Below are 6,568 nucleotides of genomic sequence, written 5' to 3'. Positions count from 1 at the left end.
ACACACACACACACACACACACACACACACACACACACACACACACAATCACACATCGCTCATTCAACTGCTTCCCAGTTTAAATGCTCCTGAGGTTAATAAGGTATTTTACTAGAAACTAGTGGTTCCCCTTGAACCATTTGTTTTGTATACGTTAATTACAATTTAAGTGATTTCTCTACATTGAGCACTCCTGAGAAGAAACCCCAGGAACTGTCATCATCATCCACTTAGGCTTTGTTTGAATTCTGGTCTTTAGAGAGCCAGAACAGCAAGAAGATTCTGTCACCCTAAACTCCTCGGTAAATCCCTGTTAGTGTCAGCATTTAGCCTCCTTTGCCATCAAACAAAAGGGAGAGTGTTTCTGCTCCAAAAATTAGTTGCAGGGGTTGCTTTTAAAACCTCAGGGACATCCAAATACTCCATCCCACCAAGCTGTAGAGCTGCTCCTGCAGTATTCATTTAGCTTGATTTACATTTTTAAAATTTTCTTAGGGCTGTCTTTACTAGCTGGAGGGTAATTTTTTCCCTGTAATTAAAGGATAAGTTAATTCCAAAGCACATAGACCAAAACAAGCCCCTTTCATACCCTGCCTCGCTCGTCGCTCTCTCCTGCTGTTGTCTCTCTTCCAAGTGCTTGTCAGTTTTCACTGCACCTGCTTCCAGCTGCAAATGAGGTGAAGCGACACCAAGCCCTTTTAGTGGAATCAACTATCCCCTGATTTCAATTCATTTAATTTCCTGAAGCATAAGACAATCTGGGGGAGGATCAGGTAGTGTTATCTCTATCTCTTAGATAAAAAAGCTGTATTCAGTAAGTACAATTCGACAAAGATTTGTGGAGTTGAGCCAAGAACTGTGCTAGCCTAAGGCTGCACAGATGAACAAACCCGGCCACTGTCCACATAGAGTTGAAATTCCGGAGGTCATCTTAGGTATGGTGCTTTGGTGTACAAATAACAGAAACTCACTCAAGCTAGGTTAAGGTACGAGGACAATTTACTGGAAGGCTTCTAGGATATGTCATACGACCCAAGGGTCACTGACCCAGTGAAGAGACTGGAATCCAGGACTGAAACAAGGCCATGACCCAGGAACTACTCCTACTCCATTTCTTATATTTGCATGGCTGCTTTATTCTTATTCTCTCCGTAAGTTGCCCTTTTTCTGATTTGCTGTGCACATGGAGGTCATAAGTGCCCCCCCCCCACTTAAGCTCCCAAGTTTATGTCCCACTGGATCAAGACCTTCCTGGATTGGCTGGCTGGCTGGCTCTTTATCCCAATTTCAAATTCTCTGAAGAAGAGATTTGATTTTCCCAACTTAGACCTGAAGTTCTCTCTGGCCCAATCAGCTAAGTGTATGGGAGTGAGGTTGTGTAGATAAACAGGTCTTGGGAGACCTACCCCTGTGGTGGGGAGAGCAATTATATGGAGAAGACAGGCATTGTATGCTACGTAGACATCCCCCAAAATGTCTACTGTTGTGGGAAACATAAACAGTTCTTTTCTGTTCAGCCCAAGAAAATCTACATGCTAAAGTGCTGTTGACAGAGTTGACTCAAATCTGAGGGTTGGACAAAGCTTTCTGACATGAGCAGGCTCTTGAAGGAATAGTATGAGTGTGGCAGAAATAGGATGCAAGCGTCCCAGACAAATAGGAATATTACTTATAAAGAGAAAAAATAACTGTAGTCAATCCATAATGTACACTCAAAGAATTTTGCATCTTGTGATTTAGAGTCACAACAGCCTTATTCATCACAGGGACCTCAGGAGCACATCACAACCGTGTCACTCGCCTGCCTGGTTGCTAACATGGCTCTACCTCTCCTTCCTTTCTGCCAACGCACAAACCACAGCGTGGGCTCAAATAAGTTGCCTAGGGGTTAGCATCAAGCAAACATGTTGGAATGCCAGCCCTGCCTCCTAATTGTGTGTCCTTTAACAAGTTATGTAGGCTCCTCCTAAATGAGAAAAAATAGTAATAACAATGTCAATCTCAGAGGGTTGTTGTTTGGATAGAACAAGAAAGTGCAAGGTAAAGAACCTTAGCACTGTGTCTGGCACAGAGTAGACGTCAAGAATGTTTGTTTTTAGCCCCTTCCCTCTCTGTTTTCTTCTCCTGTAGTGGGCTGATGAGCATCTTTAATTTAAAAAATGCAGAGTTGGGGATAGACATGTGGGCTAAATTGGAACAGAATAGTTAAAATAAGACCCACCCCCCCAAAAAAAGGAAGATTACTAACATAATCAATGGCCCTTGAGACATATCCTTACCTCTTGCTTCACTATTATCTAGTATCTGTCCCTTCCAAGGCACTGCAACAGCCCAAGAACTTATTATGTGCCTGGCATTGACTTAACTTTTTGAGTCTCAGATGTAGGATGCTCTCCAAAAATTGTTTGAACATCGAAGTCCAGGATATCCTCATTGGGAGTTTTCTCATTATTAATGTTCTGAAAAATGCCAACAGTTTAGAAGCACACAGCTTTCTTGGGCAGAAGCTGAGTTTGATCAACATTGCAGGTTATCTTATTTAACTTTGGTGCTCACTTTTGTGTTGGTAAATCAATGAATTTATTTTTAATCCCATTTTCATTTTGTCTTAGTATAATGTGTAACATTATTGCTCTTTACATATGATCTTAAATTAGTTGTAGCTCTTAAAGAGTTATTGAAGTATTTTGATTTACAATATTGTGTTAGTTACAGGTATGCAGCATAGAGGTATGCAGCAGAGAGATGTCAGGACTTATTTCCCCTTATCTGACCATGTGGGTTAACTTGACTTTTGTGTTTTCTAAAAATAAATGTTACCTCAATATCCACATCATTAGAGAAAACATATTTGTGAGATTTTAACAGAAATGAAATGATACAGTACAACACATGCCAGCTGAAGTCCTCAGGCTGCTTTCGTGGTCTTTCTGGTTATCGTTTCTCTACCATCATGGCATAGCTACTAACAGGTCAGCTTTGTCTATCCTGCTGGAATGCCTCCAGTGAGGGCTGCAGGGGTTGGGTATTTATTGGGTTGTAAAAAGTGGACCAAAAAGATGACTCTAAAGGAAAGTTTATAAATCCTGGATTCTATCTCCTTTAGAAATACTGGAAACTTCCACTCAAAGTGTCAAAGTGAATTTATTTTTAATCCCATTTTCGTTTTGTCTTAGTATAATGTATAACATTATTGCTCTTTGCATATGATCTTAAATTAGTTGTAGCTCTTAAAAAATTTATTGAAGTATTTTGATTTACAATAATGTGTTAGTTACAGGTATGCAGCATAGTGATTCATTATTTTATGAAAAGTTCAGTTACAGTGGGAGCACCAGGAGGAAAGGTGAAGGGGCTCAGCAAATGTCTGAAGAGTGGGCAACATTAAGACAAGGGTGCAGTTGACACTCATCACGCACCATGATATCCATCCATCCATCCACCCATCCATCCATTCATACATCCACCCAGCTATTCAATAACTAGGGAAGCAGCTGACAGAACAGACAGACCACTGCCTGAGAACCAGAAGACCTGGGTTGTAATCCCACCAAATGGTTTCATAAATGTGGGCAATCCATTTCATCTTTCTGTGCCTCTCATCTGTCAAATGAGGGCAGATCTCTGGAAAATCTCATAAGTCCTTTTCTAGCTCGTTCAAAGTTCACATTAAATATTATATTTCTAAGGACTCTGTGTTATGCTTGTCATAGTAGGGCAATAGAATATGTACAGGATATTCTCTGTGCTTTCCAAAATCTACCAATATAGTCAGGAAAAAAAATAGACATACATTAAGAAGTTAAGTAACAATACAAGGCATTAGATGAATAATTGTCAACAAATAATTCTATAGAATTATTTTAAAAGGAGGCCGGGTGTTCCCTAAGGTGGTCTAGGTCAGCTTCTTACATAAAGTGGGACCTGAAAGGATGCATCACATTTATATAAACAGAGAAAAAAAGAGTAGTTTTTCAGTCACTTCTCCAACAACAACATGTTCCTTTGCATCTCCAGGCTTTTGCATAGACAATTCCTCTGCCCAGGACACTCAACTCTCTTGCCTTACTCGTCTGCCTGTCAAATCTCACTTCTCCTTCAAGATTCAGTTCAGAAGTCCACCTCATCTCTGAAGATCTCTCTGTGCCCCTGCCCTGTCAGCATCACCACTTCCACTCCTGGACAGGCTTAATCTCCTCGGGGTCCCACAGGATCTGTAAACATGTCCTTATTGCACATCACAGTTTTTTACACCCAGAGGGTCTTTCCACCTCCAAGGTCTCTGTCTTTCTTATCTCTCTATCTCCAGCAAAAGACGCGATGCCCAGCAGAAGGTGGACACTGTATAGATAATAAATGAATGAATGAATGAACAAATATATGAACAAAGACTGCAGGAACGAGCTCTGAACCAGATACAGCTGACCATCTGCACCTGCCTTCTCAAACCTGAGGACAGGCATCAGGATGAATAGAGAGAAAACACAGAGAAATTGCAAGAGAAAAAAAAGATCCCTCTCAATGAGCAAACATAGCTTCTTTGATTCTGGGGAAGGAGAGAGAAACTAAAAATCATCCTTCACTTATCAGCCAGCAAGTGGCTATAGGTTACCTCCCATGTGTCCACTCCCACTTGCTACAGTTGCGTGGGGACACACAAGAAGGCTTACTACTGGCCTTGCCAAGGAGAGGGTTACTAGAAAAGTTCCCTCACCTTGTTGATGTGCTCGGCAGCAGTGCACACTTCCCCCTCCAAGAAGCATGGCTCATGCAGAGGAAAATTTGACAGTGAAACTAGAAAGAGAGAAGATATGCATTCTATTAAAGTTCAAGCTAGAGCATTGAGAAACCCAAGAAAGTAGGTTGATTTACTCTGCCCTTCTCATGTGGATTATTCAAAAGCTGTTTTCAAAGGGGCTCGGGCATACTTATGAATGTTTGGCCTGTCTAGATGGAAATAGAGAGGAGCATGCCAGCCAGCTCCTAACATGTGTCTTGCTCCACACAGAAGCTACCAAGGCATCTACACAAAGCAGGGGCTAACTCTGTGGCCTTAGACAAGGATTCACTCTTCGAGTCTAGCCTTACCATTTGTAAAATGGAATATAGCTCCCTCCTTGCTGGTTTTTCATGGGGACTAGAGATGATGACTATAGTGCTGCTCCCGTCAGTGCAGTCTCCTGGTAGACACTCCACAGTGGAAACTGCCATCATTATTACTAGCTATTACCATGCCCTTCATCTCCAATGATATTTCCTGAGTGACCAGTAGGCTAACACCAGTGTGCTGGGTCCTGGGGAGGCACAGAGATGTTTAAGAGAGGAACTTCATGGAGGAGATGGAATTTTCCCTGGGTCATCTGGGATAAGCACAGTTTTCTTTCATTCTCAAATTAGGAAAGGAAATAAGTCTCTCTCGCACTGTATTTTCAATTGCAAACCTTTGTTCATTGAGAGAGCATGTAATTGTTTTTCTCCATTACAAAATGTCATAATAATATTCTGAGAAAATAAAATAAAAGGAAAATTTTACCCATAATCCTCCACCCCAAGAAATCACATTGTGTTTTTTTTCCCAAGTTCAGGGTGAGTGAAATTGCATTAGGCAAATACAGAAGTGGGTAAAGTCATTTTATTCAGAGGACATTGGACCTCTTTTGCTTCATCCATAAAAGTGGGGAAGTTAGCCCATCCTACACTTGTTTCTGGCAATGGTCAGTGTTTACTAAGAAAAACTCATTCTGGATGTTCACATTATTTAAAAGTGCATCCCCTAACTAGGCCCTCCTAAACGTGTATAGGGAAAACAGTTTCCTTAAGTAGAAAAAAGTGGGCAGACCCAGAGAATCTGAGCACAACTCTTAACTTGGGATGTCCTTGATTACAACAACATGCTTTCATATTGTATCATTACAGAATGCGTGGGAGTGGGTATGCCTGCCACCCTGCAAGGACAATGTACACTGCATTACCGGAAGCTCTTTCTCTCCTTTCGAGTGGCTGTTTATAAAATCTCTCACACTTTTGAATTCTATCCACCAAAACCTCATTCCTCTCCTGCCCCCTCAAAATTCCAAACTCCCAGGCTGCCTCATACTCCAGATTACTTTTCGCCAGGCCTGTGGGTCTGCTGCTGCTGTGCCCTAAACCCACATAGCACTGCGGTGCTGTTGGGAGCCAGGATTCAGGGCAGAGGAGGTCAGGGCTCTTGGCTTTTCATGCAGATGCCCAGGACGATGGCTGGCTGGCTGCAACGGTGCCCAGCTAATGAGTATCAACCTTTTTATCTGTACTCGGAAATGTGAAGACAGATGGGGGAAGGGGGCAGAGGGGAAAAACAGCCTTACACAGAAGCCCAAATAGCATCATACTAGCACACTCATCAGACATAAAGGATTTTGATTTCAGCAAAGATAAAAGGGTCAGCAAGCACCCCATATGAATGGCAAGTAGGTTAGAAAAAGATTTCAGTCTGATTCTGCTTTTCTCACATCAAAGGGAGAAGAACTGAGTGAGTTTCAAAAACTTCCCCAGAGACTTAAAAACATGCAATTCTTTGAGATTATGA

At 41.8% G+C, this 6,568-nt stretch overlaps 1 protein-coding gene across 1 annotated transcript in view; it reads left to right on the top strand.

Moving 5' to 3' along the window:
- CA10 (carbonic anhydrase 10) overlaps nt 1–6,568 on the top strand; it is a 600,481-nt gene that overhangs the window by 514,888 nt on the left and 79,025 nt on the right. The window lies entirely within an intron of this gene.

Source organism: Monodon monoceros, unplaced genomic scaffold (assembly GCF_005190385.1).
Source record: "Monodon monoceros isolate NGI ecotype Baffin Bay Population unplaced genomic scaffold, NGI_Narwhal_1 Super_Scaffold_9, whole genome shotgun sequence".
Lineage (NCBI taxonomy): Eukaryota > Metazoa > Chordata > Mammalia > Artiodactyla > Monodontidae > Monodon > Monodon monoceros.
The sequence above is the reverse complement of the archived record's forward strand: the minus strand, read 5'-3'. Positions and strand labels throughout refer to the sequence as shown.